Below are 17,868 nucleotides of genomic sequence, written 5' to 3'. Positions count from 1 at the left end.
AAGGGACATATTTTTATTTTGAAAGAATAGAAGCGGATATTATACTACAAATTAAATATAAAAGGAGAACATGCTATTAGGATTTTTTCATTCATTAGCCTAAAAGGTGTAACAATTCATTAAGTCATAAATAGGTAATAATTATTAAGATATCTACAAAGGAGATATATATATATAACATATACACATAATATATATTATATATATAATATACCTTACATATATGTAGTTCCCTTGAAAAGTAGAAAGCATTTTATAAATGTAAAGTATAATAATAACAAGTAAAAAGTAAAACTTAGCAGATTAATATGAACAAGAAAAATGATAAAACAAGAGACCCCATGATTCTAAACTCAATAGACAGTATGAAGGAAGATATGTTAGGGTAGAGTATATAGTAATGTTTTGAAGTACTATTGCCTTGGAACAGTCATTAGTATAATATAAAAGCAATCAAGGTAATTATCCATAAAGGTATTAATGGTACACTCTCTGAGAAGAATTTAATAAACATGGAATTGGCTTTTCATAATTTATATTCTAGAATGTTAGCAATTTTAGCATAATATATATGAAATGTATGTATGTATATGTGAGCATATGAGTATGTAAGCAAAATAGACATGTATCAAAAGGCCAGTTCTATCACTTAGCAGCCAAGTGACCTTAGGCATGCACCTCTCTGAGAAATAGGAATATTTGGGGTAAAATAAGTATTATATACTATGTACTATTACAGATTTTTTTTGAGAAATAAAAGATGCAGTATATACAGCTGATTCATACTAGACACTCAATAAGTGATACTTTCTGTGTTTCTTGTATTGTAAATGCTCTTAATCAATTTTCAAAGATAATTAGGCTTTAAGGTGAACCCAGGAAGATTTCATTTTCCCTGTTATGGGGACAGTTTAGGAAAGGGAAGTAAAGTGATCAACACCAGTTGGCTACATATCAAAAATTCTCTCACTGCTTTTCCCTGCTTCAAGTCTCTAAACTCAATAATGGCCCTAACTTAGAATCGCAGTAAGCATTTGTACTACGAATAGTCACCTAGCCCTAATTCCTCCCCATCATATACACAACCATACATGAGCTCACATGAGCACACAGATTCCCACATTAAAATGTAAGTTCCATGGTCTTTGTCTGCTTTAGTCATAGAAATATCCCAGTAGACAGAACTAAGTGCGTGCCACTTAATAAGGGCCAAATAAATAGCATAAATCATCATATTCTTCTCTCAACAACTCCTACATTCAAGAAAAAAAAAGGCTTTTTATCAGTCTCTTCACGATCAGCCTTTTTAATAGCCTTCTAAATAGGCAATGAGTGCTCTTCTCTGTAGAGAAGATCATCTTGCCAAAACTACCTACTGAACCCTCCATAAACATTGCACAAAGAAGAAGAAAGGGGCACCTAGGTGGCACAGTCAGTTAAGCATCCGTCCAACTGTGGCTCAATGATGTCAGGGTTGGTGAGTTCCAGCTCCGCATTGGCTTCTGTGCTGATGGCTTGGAGCCTAGAGCCTGCTTCTGATTCTGTATCTCCCTCTCTCTGCCCCTGCCCCACTCATGCTCTCTCTCCCTCAAAAGTAAATAAATATTAAAAAAATTTTTTTTTTAAAGAAGAGGAGGATAGAATTCATCCAATTCAACAAAGTAACTCTTCTCCATATTCCTAGTTTGGCCTGAACTTTGCTTAGCCAACTCTAGCAACTACAAAGATGCCCTAAACTGCCTAAGATGTGAAAAATGTAGCAAGCTCTTAAGAAAGAACAGAAATAGAAACATGATCAGTTACTCAGGACTCAAAGCACTTTGATAATAACTCTAACATTTTCCAATTCAGAACTTCTTCAAAAAGCATTATGGAAGATAATTTCCATTTTACCACATTTTTTTTGTCTTTTGTCAGTCCAGTTTCTAGAGTTTCAGAAGAAAGTATAAACTCCTGAATAAATTAATGCATTTGCATGTAATTTTCTCACCTATTATTGAAAAACAGATTATCTAGAACTTTTTCCCACTTTTTTATCTACTTTTAAACTATTGAGTTTTTGTTATCAGTGTCAATGGAAAGAAGAACCAGTTTTATACATATAAATTATGGACTTCACCCCTAATATACCATCCCACAGAACTATCTGAATAGAATTCTAAGCCAATTATTCTATTAATACTGAATAGTATTGCAGCATTTACTACAAGGCTTTTGCAAAGTCTTCCACTAGAAAGTATAGAAGTGATGATCTCTAGATTTTAAAACAAGTACACACTCTTTAAATAGAAACTTATATGGATATTTCAATAACATTTAGAAAGTATTCCCCAATTTGTATTTTATAGCTACTATCTGTGGTTCAGAGCCAATCTATGTGGCTACTCTTCTTCTTTCTTAATGTTAAGCAAAACGTGGACAGTGTTTCATTCATCTACTTGTTTTATCAGTTACTAACCTCTCATATTTTGAGATAAGTATCAAAGGAAAAAAGTGTCAAAAATACCTCTTTGAGGGGTGCCTGGGTGGCTCACTTGGTTGAGCATCTGAGTCTTGATTTCAGCTCAGGTCATGTTCCCAGGGCCGTGGGATCAAGCTCCATTCTCTGCATGGAGCCTGCTTGAGATTCTCTTGCTCTCTCCCTCTGCCCCGTCCCTCGCTTGCTTTCACTCTCTCTCCCTCTCTAAAATACATTCATTCATTCATTCATTTATTTATTAAATAGCTCACTGGGCGCTAAAAGAGCACTAGTCAGTCTCCTGTTTGTTTCTTCTGTTTCTCAAGTTGTCATATTTCAAGACTTGGTACAGAAAACTGAAAGCAATAGATACCAAAAGGTGTGGAACAAGTAAGGAGACACCAAGCTAGAACATTTTGGAGACTTCTCTGTTTATGAAAAATAGACCTGGCTACAAAAAGCAGTAATGAGGGTTAGGAGCAGTGTCTCAGTGACACAATGATTCTAGTAAAAGAAAATCTGTGGATGTGAATTTTGTAGATGTGCGTCTTCATGGGTTAAAAACCAAAACTGAACAAAATAAATTGATCCAATATTAGAAAATCAGGATATTTCTTATTTAAAAACCTTGATATCTGGCTTGTCTTAAAAATTAGAAGATATGGAAAAATTGAACCCACTTTATCACATGCAAAATGGAGCTAATTCACTGGACCAAGAAGCTATTATACCTCACATGGATTATTAAAACAGCCTCCTTTTTCTAACCTTGTTTTCTTCAAATCTAGTCTCAAGGAAGTAGTTAAACTAATCCCATTAAACCCAAGTTTCACTCTTCTCAAAATTCTACACACTTTCACGCCTCATTCAGTGTAAAGGGCAGAGTCCTTACAGTGGACTATCTTTTTGGCCCTCTACCACCCTGCTCTAGACATAGTGGTCTCTTTGCTACTTCTCAAACAGTTCAGGCATGATTATGCCTCAGGACCTTTGCGTTTCCTGTCCCCTTTGCGTATGACGACAGTTGCATCTGGCTGTCTTTCTTCCTTCAAGTTTTGACTTAAGTGTTGTGTTTTCAGTGAAAACTAGCCACCCATACAACTGACACACCTTTTCTTCTTTCCCTAGTTAACTTTCCTCAATAGTTATCACCACATATAGATTTTACTTATATATCTTATTTATTCTGTGTCCCTCTTATAATATCAGCAACTTTATGTCATACATCTTTGTATATTTTACTTCTTGCTATATCCCCCGCTCTAATAATGCCATACACATAGTCCTCACTCCATAAACTGCTTTGAATGAATGAATAAGTGATGGAGTATGGTTTTCCCTACTTTGTTAAGGAGGAAAACTAGAAGTTAGACATGCAATTTGTCCAAGATCACATGCCTCAAAGATAAAAAGCAGTCTGTTACCAGGGCTCAATATCCTAAATCTTTAGGTTACAGTATCAAGGAGAGGTACGCGATTTTTAAAGAATTAGAAAGAACAGTTCTGTGAGGAGGTGCAGAATGTTGCTATGTGAATAAATATGCTAACTCTGTCTTCATTTTCTGCACCATCTGTCTGACCTCTGTAAAAATAAAAGATCATGACTCTTGATTTAAGTGGTGAAAATGGAGAAGAAATCAATCTGTTTATTAGTACTTCGGCTCTCCTGCTTTTCTCATAGAGCCTACTTAGCTCTCCTGCTCTACTTTCCCTGGGTTTGAGTTGGTCGATGCTATAGGGATACTTGTTTGAAATTACAGTGACTCCGATCTTTCCTCCTCTGAAATATCAATTACTTTTTTAAAGTACAGCATAAAGAAAAGTTCACAAATCGCGTGTACATAGCTCCGTGAATTTCACAAAGCGAGTACATCCTGCACCAGTATTAGGCTGGTAAGTATATAGCAACCAGCTGCCCCACCTCAAAACTAAACAAAAGCACCTTGAAAAAACACAATTTCCATGATATAAATATCTCAGCATGGCCAATTTCAAGCTACCAACTCGATGTCAACCAGCTTGCAAACTTCCAACATTTAACAATCAATTCTTGCAACTTGATGCAAGACAACTGCAACACATCACTAAAACCCAAGAAGCCCTATGGTGTTTTCCACCTAATGGCTACACCCCCTCTTCACCAAAGTCAACCAGCATCCTGACTTCCAGCATCTATTTTTGAACATAATACAAAGGAACAATACACACTCTTTTGCATATGGTTACTTTTCCTCAATTTTGTGTTTATGAAATATATCCCTTTGTTGCAAGTAGTGGTAGGCCACTCATTTTCCGTATAGTAGGTCATGGTAAACATTTGGTTTGTTTCTATTTTTTTTAATGTTTATTTATTTTTGAGGGAGAGAAAGAGCATGAGTGGAGGAGGGGCACAGAGAGAGGGAGACACAGAATCGGAAGCAGGCTCCAGCTGCTGAGCTGTCAGCATACAGCCTGATGTGGGGCTTCAACCCACAAACCATGAGATCATGACCTGAGCCGAAGTTAGATGCTCAACTGACTGAGCCACCTAGAAGCCCCACCTTTGGTTTGTTTCTAATCATTGTTTATTACAGTATATGATTATTATAATCATTGGTTACAACATTGCTATGAAAATCCTTATGCATGTCCTTTGGTGAACATATGTCCTCTGTTTGCACAGAAGTACTCACCACACCTTCTTCATAGGAGAATTGCTAGATCAGGGGATATAGCAGGTTTATTAGAAACTGCCAAAAATGGTTCCAAAGGGACCACTGTTTAGAGTATGTGGGAATTCTAGTTTCTCCACACCTTTTTATAGGGAAGGGATTTTCAGCCTTTTTAATTGTATGCATACTGGTATATCTCATTTGGATTTAAATCTATTTCCCAGATGATTGGTGAGATTGAGCACATTTTTATATGTTTAGTGAACCATTTGGATATTCACTTTTGTGAAGTGGTCAACTTAAGTCTTAGGTTTATTTTTCTTTAGGTTACGTGGTTGATTTGTAGGTCTTTACATATTCCAAATGCTAGACCTTTGTTGATTACAGCTGCTGAAAACATATTTTCCCACTATGGGACCTGCATTTTAATGCTTTTAAGGCAGATCTTGAATGAGAAGAAGTCCTTTGTTTTAAAATAATCTATCTATATATCTGTCATTTGTCTAGTTTTGTACCTTCCTACCTATCTACCACAGCTTTGAGATTTAATTCACATGCCTTTCAATTCATCCATTTAAAATATATAACTCAATGGTTTTTAGTATATTGACAGAATTGTGGAACCATCATCATGACAAATTCTGGAACATTTTCACCACCATCAAAATAAACCCCATATTTATTTTCAGTGACTTCCCATTTCCCAGAAGGCCGCACCAGTCTTAGGTAACCACACATCTTCTTTCTGCCCCTCCATATTCTTCATTTTTCATATAAATGGAATCATATACTATATAGTCTTTTGTGACAGTTTTCTTTCATTTATTATCATGGTCTCAAGGTTCATCCATGTGGTATATTGTACCAATGCTTTAATCTTCTTTAAAGCTGAATAATATTCAATTGTACAAATACACTACTTTTTTTTATTCATCCATTCAACATTTGAGTTTGTTTCCACTTTTTTAACTATTATGAATAATGCTGCTAGGAACATTCATATACACATTTTTGTGTGGACATATGGTTTCCTTTTGCTTGTGTATTTACCTAGGAGTGGAAATACTGAGCCATACAGTAACTCCATGTTTAACATTTTGGGGAACTGCCAGAATGTTTTTCAAAGCAGCTGCACCATTTTACAGTCCTACCAACAATGTATGAGGGTTACAATTTTTCCACATTCTTGACAGTAGTAGTTATTATGTTCTTTTGATTATAGCCATCCTAGTGGGTGTGAAGCGGTATCTTTTTGTGTCTTTGATTTGCATTTCTCTGGTGGCTACTGATGATGAACATTTTTTCATGTGTTTATTAGCATTTGTAACTTTCTTTGGAGAAATGTCTATTCAGGGACTTTGTTCATTTATGTTTTTCCTTTGCTCATTAAAAAAAATGTTTATTTATTTTTGAGAGAGAGAGAAAGAGAGAGAGCACGTAAGGGGGGGAGGGGCAGAAAGAGAGGGAGACAGAGAATCCCAAGCAGGCCCCATGCTGCCAGCACAGAGCCCTATGTGGGGCTCATGATCCATGAGATGATGACCCGAGACAAAATCAAGAGTATGACACTTAACTGACAGAACCACCCAGGCAACCCTCCTTTGCCCATTCTTAATCAGATTATTTTTCTTTTTATATTGAGTTCTAAGAGTTCACAAAAACATTTTGAATCTTTAATGCATTCAATGGCTTATTTAAGAGTCCTCTACCCACTCCTAGGTCATGAAGATATTCTCCAATTTTAATATCTAGAAGCATTACTGATTTACCTTTGACATCTGGAACTATAATATGTTGGCATTAATATTTATGTGATGGTGTGGGTCAAGATTAACTCTTTCTACATGAGTAAGCAATTCAACATCATTTACTGGGAAAACAATCTATTTTGCACTGCTCTTAAATTCCAAATTTGCCACAAATTTATGTTTATATAGATGTAGGAATGTTCCTGGTGTCTAGAAGATCTGTTTCACAACAATATCACATTGTCAAAATTAATGTACTATGACACTGTTTTGATTTGTTATGGAAGTTGTCCATTTTCTTCCTATTCTTGGTCTTTTGTATTTGTAAATAAATTCAGAATCATTTTATCAATTCTCCCCCAATGTGTATGGTTTTGTTTGAGTTATATTAAAACCATATGTTAATTTTTGGATAATTGAATTTTTAAAAGACTGACTCTCCCTATTTGTTAATGTTATATGCTCCCATTTATCATGTTTCCTTTGCTTTCTTTCAATTATATTTGAAGTTGTCCTTGTAAATATTTTATACATTTTTCAATACATTATAAGATTTTATTTTATTTTATAATATAAATTGTATTTTATATTTATTTTTTAAATTATTTCTAATATATAGAAACACCTTTTATATATTTTCCAGCAATATTGTATCTAGCAAGATATTATGTTTTTTTATATATTAAATATAACTTATTGTCAAATGGGTGTCCATATAACACCCAGTGCTCATCCCAACAGGTGCCCTCCTCAATACCCATCACCCACTTTCCCCTATCCCCCATCCCCCATCAGCCCTCAGTTAGTTCTCAGTATTTAAGAGTCTCTTATGGTTCATCTCCTTCCCTCTCTGCAACTTTTTATTCCCCTTCCCCTCCCCCATGGTCTTCTGTTAAGTTTCTCAGGATCCACATATGAGTGAAGACATATGGTATCTGTCTTTCTCTGCCTGACTTATTTCACTTAGCATAATACCCTCCAGTTCCATCCATGTTGCTGCAAATGACCAGATTTCATTCTTTCTCATTACCAAATAGTATTCCATTGTACATATAAACCACATCTTCTTTATCCACTCGTCAGTTGATGGACATTTAGGCTCTTTCCATAATTTGGCTGTTGTTGAAAGTGCTGTTGTAAACATTGGGGTACTTGTGCCCCTATGCACCAGCACTCTTGTATCCCTTGGGTAAATTCCTAGCAGTGCTATTGCTGGGTCATAGGGTAGATCTATTTTTAATTTTGTGAGGAACCTCCACACTGTTTTCCAGAGTGGCTGCACCAGTTTGCATTCCCACCAACAGGGCAAGACGGTTCCCGTTTCTCCACATCCCCTCCAGCATCTATAGTCTCCTGATTTGTTCATTTTAGCCACTCTGACTGGCATGAGGTGATATCTCAGTGTGGTTTTGATTTGTATTTCTCTGATGAGGAGTGATGTTGAGCACCTTTTCATGTGCCTGTTGGCCATCTGGATGTCTTCTTTAGAGAAGTGTCTATTCATGTTTTCTGCCCATTTCTTCACTGGATTATTTGTTTTTTGGGTGTGGAGTTTTGTGAGTTCTTTATAAATCTTAGATACTAGCCCTTTATCCGATATGTCATTTGCAAATATCTTTTCCTATTCTGTCTGTTGCCTTTTAGTTTTGTTGTTTCCTTTGCTGTGCAGAAGCTTTTTTATCTTCATGAGGTCCCAATAGTTCATTTTTGCTTTTAATTCCCTTGCCTTTGGAGATGTGTTGAGTAAGAAATTGCTGCAGCTGAGGTCAGAGAGGTTTTTTCCTGCTTTCTCCTCTAGGGTTTTGATGGTTTCCTGTCTCACATTCAGGTCTTCCACCCATTTTGAGTTTATTCTTGTGAACGTTAATTATATATCTGGAATAATGACAATTGTATAGTATTTCTTTCCAATATTTATATAGATAGATATAGATTTATTGCAGTATACTTAAAATACAACAAATTCACAGATTTAAATGTAAAATTTGGTGAATTTTGACATATGTATATACTCTTAAAACCATCGTCACAATAAATAATGAACATACCCAGCAGTCCTCAAAATTTCTTCATGTGTTTTTGTAACCACTTCATGAACTTCACACCAACTCCCTTACCATTCCTAGGCAACCATTATTCTGCTTTATGTCAGTACAGATTAATTTATATTTTCTAGAATTTTACATAAATGAACCATACAGTATATATTACTGGTCTGACTTATTTCACACGGCACAATTATTTTGAGATTCATCCATGTTGTTGCATGTATCAATAGTTCATTCATTTTCACTGCTGAGTATTCTATATACATATCACAACTTGTTTATCCGTTTGTCTGTTGTGGATAGTTGGTTATTTTCATATCTGGGGTCTTACAAATAAAGGTGCTATGAGCATTTGTGTAATCACCATACTCTTTTCCTGAGTAATTACACTATCTTACATTGTGTATCCTGGTATTGTTCCATGGAGTGTTCCATAAATTTTAACTAAGCCAAGTCAATTAATAGTGTTCTTGAAGTCTTATACATATTTACTGATATTGCATGCACTTCTAACAATTTTTGTGAGAGGTTTGTTGAAATCTCCAGCTACTTGTAATTTTTCCCATTTCTCCTTTCAGTTCTATGCATTTTTGCTTTATGTATTTTGAACCTCTGAAAATCTTGTTGAATTAAGTACTTTATCTAGTATTAATATAACCACTGCAATGTTCTTAATGTTCTTTTGATTAGTATTAGCATTATATTTAAAGTGTCTTTTTTGGTTTTTTTCAGAGAGAGAGAGAGAGAGAGAGAGAGAGAGAGAGAGAACACACGCAAGTGCTAAAGGGGGAGAGAGAGAATATTAAGCATGATCCATGCCCAACATGAAGCCTGACACAGGGCTCCATCTCATGACCTGAGATCATGACCTGAGCCAAAATTCATAGTGGGTCGCTAAACCGACTAAGCCACCCAGGTGCTCTTAAAGTGTCTTTTTTGAAGACAGTAAATACTCGGGTCTTTGTTTGTTTGTTATTTCTTTTTTTAAATTTATGCAATTTGTCAATCTCTGGCTTTAATTGTCCTTAGATCATTGACATTTAAGGTGATTATCGATATGGTTGGATTTAAATCAACCATCCTACTCTGTTTTCTACTGAATCCATGTCTTCTTTGTTTCCTTTTTCTTCTATTTTTGCCTCTTTTTAGAATGAGTAAATTTATGACTCCATTATATCCTTTTTTTATTATCATTATTATTAGCTGTAACTCCGTGTTGTGTTATTTTGGAACATGGTTTAAGGTTAATAGTGTACCTCTGTAAGTTATCACGGCCTACCTTCAAGTAATATTGTATCACTTCACACACAGTATAGACCTTTAAACAATATGGTTCCTTTCTCCTTTCCAGCCTTTGTAGTATTCTTGTCATAAATTTTATTTCTTCATATGCTAAAATGTCGCAATACACTGTTATTACTTTTGCTTCAAATAGTACATTATCCTAAAAATAAAATTTTAAACTAAGAAAGATTGTCTTTTATACTTATCTCTATGTTTACAAATTTGATACTCCTCATTCATTTGTGTAGATACAGATTTTTACCTGGAATCATTTTCTTTCTGCCTAAAGGATTTTCATTACCATTTGCTGTACTGGAGATCTGCTGGCAACCAATTCTTGCAGCTTTGCTGTCCTTAAAATTCCTTATTTTAGCTATTTTTGAAAGATAGTTTTTCTTAGATAGGATAAGGACATAGAATTTCAGACTGTGTTTTCCTTTCAGTATTTTAAAGATATTGCTGTACTCTCTTATGGTTTGAATTATTTCCAACAAGAGTAATATTGTCATTTTTAATCTTTGTCCCTCTAAATATAATGTCTTGTTCTCTCGCTAATTCTGAGATCGCCTTTATTACTTATTTTAAGCAATTTGATTATGATAACCTGATGTGTAGTTTTCTTGTTTCTTGTCCTTGGGATTGTTGAGATTCTTACAACTATGAGTTTTTAGTTTCCACAGGATTTGGTAAATCTGTCATTAAAATTTTCTCATTATTTCCCTCCACACTTACTTAGTATCTCAAGTTATACCAAGACTTCTTGAAGATGTTCCACATACCCTGGAAGTCTCTACCTGCCTTTTTTTCCATCTTTTATTTCCTGTATCATAATTTTACTTTTGGTTCCTATTCTTCAAGTTACTAATATTTTTTTTCTACAATGTCTAACATGCATTTAATCTCATCCTGTGCATTTCCCATCTCAGGAATTTTAGTTTCCACCTCTGTAAGTTTTATTTGGTTCTTTTTTATATACATTTGTATCTCCTAATTATGCACAATCTTTCCTCTCTCAACTAAATATATGGAATATTATTATAAAATTTTTTCAGTGTCCATGTCTACTAATTATCTTACATGTCTTTTCTGCACCCGTTTCTACTGGTTGATTTTTCACCACATTCTGAATCATATTTTCCGGCTTCTTTCCTGGTAATTTTTGATTGGTTGACAGACATTGTGAATTTTACAGACTGCTAGAGTATTTCTATTTCTATAAATTTCCTTGGGCTCTCTTCTAAAAATCAGCTAATTTGTTTGGTAAATGTTTTTTGTTGTTGTTGTTTTTGTTTTTGTTTTTGTTGTTTTTAATGCTAGCTTTCAAGCTTTGCTAGGCAGGATCAGACAGCTTTTCTTTAGGGCTTTCCTCCCATCACTGAGATTAAACCCCATTCTGATTATTCTAACCAGTGTCCTGCTAGTAGACATAGAAACATTCCCAGACCTCTGGGAACTCCAAGGATATGCTCTCTATGCTCTGGCCAGATTCACGTATTTTCTTACACACATGTTCATTAGTTATTTGCCAAATACTCAAAGACCCATTACAGATTTCTAGAGTTCTCTGTACATCTGTCTACCCTCCAGATCTCTGCCTTGTAAACTTAACTTTGGCTTCCCTGGCCTTCCAGTTCTGTTGCAATCAACTTAGGTAGACTGTTGCAATCCTCTACAGTTTTCCCTCCCTAAATTCTCCTCATACACTGTGGCAATTGTGGGACTCACCTTGTTTGTTTCTCCTTTCTCAGAAATCACTGTCTACCATTGCCCAATAATCACTGTCTGAAAACTATTGTTTTATATACTTTGCCACAAGCAGAATTCTAATTTATTTTATTTTTATTCCCTTTTTCTGTGTCATTTCACTACTAAGTGAAATACAATACTAGGTTCTATTCATTATTGAGGTTTAAGAGCAGACATTGTAGTCTTGTTCCTATTCTCTAAGGGAAAGCTTTAGATATTTCACTATTATGATTTTTTTGATATAATGCTCTTCTTCAGTTTAAGGTAGTTTCTTCTATTCCTAGTTTTATCATGAATGGATTTTAACTTTTCTTGAATACTTTTTCTGTGTCCATTGAGATGATAATATAGTTTTTACTCCCTTATTCTGTTAGTGTGGTGAATTACATTGACTGGTTGTTGAATGTTAAAGTAATTGTACATTCCTGAAATATATCCAACTTGGTCTTACTATAGTATACTTCCATATTTAACTTGTTTTGATTACTAATATTGTATTTAAATATGTTTGCAGATAAACTAATGGAAGAGAATGTCCTGTAATTTTTTTTTTCCTTACAATGTTCTGGTCAGATCTTGGGGTCAAGATTTTGCTAGCCCTGGAAAATAAATTTTTCTATTCTCTGAAAGAATTTTCATAATATTAGTATAATATCTTCCTTATGTATATTGTAAAATTTACCAGTGAAATCGTCTGGGCCTGTAATTTCTTTGGGAAGGTTTTCAAATACAGATTCAATTACTTCAGTAGCTATAAAAACTTCATATTTTTATTTCATCATGTTTCCTTGGGGGTTAGTTTATTTTTTCCTAAGAATTTGTTTACTTCTCTAAGTTTTCATATTTATGGAATAGTTTTTTAAATTATTTTCTCATGTTTTTACTACTCATAAGATCTATAGTGATATTTACCTTTTTTAAAATTCCTGATATTGGCAATTTGTATTTCTTTTCATTTCTAAATAGATAATTTTAACAGATTAATTCCATTAGTATTTTCTAGGAAATAATATTTCACTTTGTTGGTTTTTGCTGTTTCATATCTGCCTTCTAGTCATTAATTTCTATTCTCATATTTATCATTTTTGTATTTCTACGTTGTTTGTATTTAATACAGTTTTATTTCTCTGACTTCTTGAGAGGGAATCAATCTTAGAGATTAATTTTCAGCCTAAAACAATCTAATTGACACCATGATGCCCTGCTTAAACCCTCCTGTAAGCCCCAATGCTGTGTGCTCTTCACCCTGTTTCTATATTTTGTTGCTATTAGTGTGTGGCTATAACCTCCAGAGAATTACCATCAGGAACTAAAACTATCTTACCCATATGGAGATTTGTAAATGACCAGGAACTTAAATCTCCCTTTAATGGCACACAAATTTCCTTAGCTACCTTATACCAGTTTCTCTCAATCATCCAGTTTCAACTTGCAGTTGAGACCTTTCTCAGAGAACTGCCTTTGGATTACCAGAGCAACTTTGATTATTTGGAGAATTTGAAGTGCCGAAGAATTTACATCTTGAAGTGTCTAAGAATTTACATCTTCCCGGAACAGTCAGTTACAAGCTGATCCAGAGACTGAAAAGCTAGGTCTCTTGCTTCTAGAAGAGAAACATCACACTGACGCGAATGTTTAGTTCTGGAGCTCTCCACAGGATCAAACAGGCTGAGTTTTTACGTGAAATCACATATATCTTGGCTTTTTACATTTCAGCAACCTGATTTCTCCCCTCCCTCATCAGTGTCTGTCTGGAGAATTTCACAATAAATCTTTGATTTAGGGAGTGCTTCTGGGAGAAACAAACTTAAGACATACTATACATTCTCCTACAAGCTCTGCTTTAACTGGATAACACTACTTTGACATATATCTTATTACCACTTAGCTGAAAATATTTTTTAACTTTCATTATAATTATATCTTTACCCCTGCATTATTTAGATGTATACTGCTTATATGTCCAAATATGTAGGAATTTTCATGGTACCTCTTTGCCATTGATCTTTAGCTTATTTCCACTATGATCATAGAAAATATTATGTATGATTTCATTCTTCTGGAATTTGTTGAGATTTTGGTATCTATTCCATATTTACTCTTTCTTACTTTTGAGTGCAATATTATGTGTGTCGTGTATGCATTTTAAAAGCACATGTACTTGTTAGAACAGAACTATATGAGATTAGAAAAAAAAATAAGAGATGTATACTTGTTAACCATGGTATTAAAAATTTTCTATATTATTTTTTTATCTGTTTGTATAAGTTACTGAAAAACATGTTCAAAATATTTTATTATGTTTGTATATTTGTCTGTTGACTCAAATCTATTGTCTATTGTTTTCTATATAATTTGAGGGGAGGGCAATATTAGATGCATTAAAATTTATAATTGCAGTATGAATAAGCTATCCTGATAGTTCCCTTAATCATTGTGAAATGTGTTACCATGAGGTCTTTGATGAAAATTTGACTACACTGAATTTTTCATTAGTTTTTACATGGAATATATTTTTTGGTTCTTTTAAACTTTCATGAACCCTCATATTTAAGATGTTTCTCTTACAAAGGGCATGAATCCTATTTTGCTTTTACATTCATTCTAGAAATCTTTATTAGAGAGGAAGTGTAATAATGTGGACACCTCTCCGGGTTATCTAATTCTAACCTTTTATTATCTCTGGGTATAAGCCTGTAAATTTATAGACATGCAAATTATGTCTGGTTTGGTGAAGATTCAATTGCCTTCCCTCCTTTCCTATGAAAAATGTTTTGTCAGTATATACATATTCATTTCATCTTTCCTGATTTATAAAAGCGCTTGTTCTTAGGATTCTTTTTTGAAATGGTTATATAATATATGCCAGGTTTACTCATGAGTATGAATTAAATAAACTCTTTACTAAGTGTTTAGTTCTGTATAAGAATTGTGAAATAACTTATTATGAAAATTATTAACATGATCTCCAAAAGAAATTATTTAGAATACTTACATTTAATGTAATTTCTGCTTAAATTTAAATCTAACATCTTACAGTTTTTTTCTAGTTAACCTCCCAATTTCCTCTTTTCTTATAAATTAGCTTTTTCATCACTTTTTAAACTCTCATTTACTCATTAATTATGCGCTCATTTATTTTCTTAGTGAATACCTACACATAACAACATTCCTTAGGCATTACAACACGCATTCTATTTCTGTCTCTTCCCTGACAATGTCAGCATTTTGACAACTTTATCTCCCTTAAGTTCTTCCCACCTATTATATATTATAGTCCTCTATTTGAATTGTACGTATATTTAAAACTCTGAAGCAATAATTATAAGTGTTTTGTGAAATATTCATTTGGATTACCCCATATGTTTATCTTTTTCATACATTGTCATTTATTTCTATATTCCTATGTTTCATAAGGAATAATTTTGCTTCTGTCTGAATAACTTTCCTTACTATTTGTTTTTAGTGTCTCTCTGTTGGGAACAAAAGTTTCTAAATTGTTGTTTGTCCAGAGAAGCTTTTACCTTACTTTGTCTTTATTCTTGAAGCATATTTCTACTGGATATAGAATTGTAGGTTGACGATTTTTCTTAGTACTTTAAAGATATCATTTCATTGTCTTATTTTTTCCCTTATTTCTGTTAGAAAATAAGTTCCCTATCTTATTGTCTCTTCTTTGTTAATAGTATATTTCACCCCAGTTGCTTTTAAGATTTGCGCTTGGTTTATAATCATTTGACAGTGATATACACAAGCAGGATATTTTATACTTATCTGACTTGGGTTTTAAAGAAAATTTTTGAATTTGTGGCTTAATATCTATATTAATAAGAATTCTCTACAACAAATGGGATGCATGTGTGTGTGCATGTGTGTGTGTATGTGTATAGTGGATTTGGCTCATGTAGTGATTTGGAAACTGAGAAGTTCAAGGATCTGTGGTTGGCAAACTGAGACCCAGGAGAGACAATGTGTAGTTCCACTCTGAGTCCAAAGGCTCAAGAATCAGGTGGTGTAAATTCTAGTCTGAAAGCTGGCAGATGCAAGACCCAAGAAGAGTCAATGTTTCAGTCTCAGTCTGAAAGCCAAAGAAGACCAGTGTTCTAGATCAAGTGGTCAGAAAGGAGATTCCCCCTTAGAGAACCCTTTTTTTCCTATTCAGGCCTTCAATTGACTAGATGAGGCCCACCTTCATTAGGAAGGCAATCTGCTTCACTCAGTCTACTGAATCAAATGTTAATAACACCCAGAAACACCCTCACACACATAGAGCCATAATAAAATTTGACTTAATTATCTGGGCATTCTGTGACACAATCAAGTTGACACATAAAATTAATGATAATATCTGTTGACAGTTTTGGATAATATTCCCCACTATTTATTCAAATATTCATTCTGCTCATTCTCTTTCTTCTCCTTCAGAAGATACCCAGAATACCATGCTTTATCTTTCTATCATGTCTCAGAATCTCTTTGTTTCTGTATTTTCCATCCTTTTTACTCTATGCTTCAATATAGCTATTTCCTATCAACATAGTTTCTAGTTCACTAATCTTCTCTTCTTCTGTGCTTAATTTGAATTAAATACATGTATGAAATTCTTAATTAAGGCTATTGGATTTTGTTTCAGTTCTAGAATGCTCAATATATTCTCTTATATATATATTCCAGTTTCTTGGCGACTTTTTCAATTTTGTTGTATATTTTCTTGGACATTTTAATCTCAGTTAAAAAGTCCATGTATGATTACTCCATATTTGGATTACTTGGTGGACTGTTTTTCTAATTTTAATATTTTTTGTTATTTTGCCTTCTTTTGGAATCCTTGATATTTTTATTTTTTATTGTATGCCAGTCCTGCATATAAAAAAACATGAAAGAAAATGAACTCAGGTTCTGGCTGATGTAATCTCTCTCCAGAAAAACAAAACAAAACAAACAAACAAATAAAAAACATATATTTGCTTCATGGCAAGCAGTGTGGGTAGCAAAAGATGACCATACAGTTTAGGACTGAGCTGGTTTGAAGTTGTTTTTCAGCCCTTTGTGAGAGCTGGTATACTTCTAATTCACCCTTCCTCTTAGGTTGTGATAATTTCAGGTTCCTAAATGCACATCTTGAGTGTTTTCCAGGACATCTGCTCTTATATACTCCTTGATTTCCAGTATTTTTCTCACCAGCCTCTGATACTGTCAAAAATCTGCTGTTTCTTGTCCAGTAAGTGCCTCTTTTTTTTTTTAAACTTCTTGGCCTCTCAGTTGCATATGACATGAACTGGCAAATAATTTTAAAAGGAAAAGGGATAAGGAATGCCACGTTTATTTCAATTTACTTCCCTTCCTTCTCACCCTGGCCACCTTGCCAGTTCTCTGATGTTGTGGGTCAGATTTTGCAGGGGCAGGCTCCATCTTTCCTAGGTGTTCTCAGTGACAATGTTGTGCCACAACAAGCTATTTTACCATTATTGGAAATAGAATCTCTCCAAACATCCACTCTCTTTTTTTTATACCCACTGAATTTTCTTTTGTATAGGAAAGCACATCCCCTAAGATTTCAATTCTTGCCTCATTTGTCTTCTGTTGAATTAACAAGCTTAAATTTTAAACCTGAAATATGTCAACAATGAAGATCATAAAGGTAAATACCATCTTTTGTGTACTTTGTGTTGAGTATTAATTTCAACTTTCTAGATCTCAAAAATATATTTCTATAGACACAGACCACTTACTAAACAAGAACCTTGGAATAATTCTGTACCTACAGATGTTCTGCTTCAAACTTGAAATTTAACCATAACACAGATGCTCATGTGATTTTCTCAAAACATAGGCAAATATTGTGTAGTAAAAATTATTAGAGAAAGTGAGGGAGAGTGTAAATACTATGCTGCACATTTTAGGAAATGTCTCAGCTTTGGGGTAAGATGGAT

At 34.0% G+C, this 17,868-nt stretch overlaps 1 protein-coding gene across 1 annotated transcript in view; it reads right to left on the bottom strand.

Moving 5' to 3' along the window:
• The window catches only part of GALNT13 (polypeptide N-acetylgalactosaminyltransferase 13), a 581,924-nt gene that overhangs the window by 554,183 nt on the left and 9,873 nt on the right, over nt 1–17,868 (bottom strand). The gene's annotated exons all lie outside the window — the stretch shown is intronic.

This window comes from Felis catus, chromosome C1 (assembly GCF_018350175.1).
Source record: "Felis catus isolate Fca126 chromosome C1, F.catus_Fca126_mat1.0, whole genome shotgun sequence".
Lineage (NCBI taxonomy): Eukaryota > Metazoa > Chordata > Mammalia > Carnivora > Felidae > Felis > Felis catus.
The sequence above is the reverse complement of the archived record's forward strand: the minus strand, read 5'-3'. Positions and strand labels throughout refer to the sequence as shown.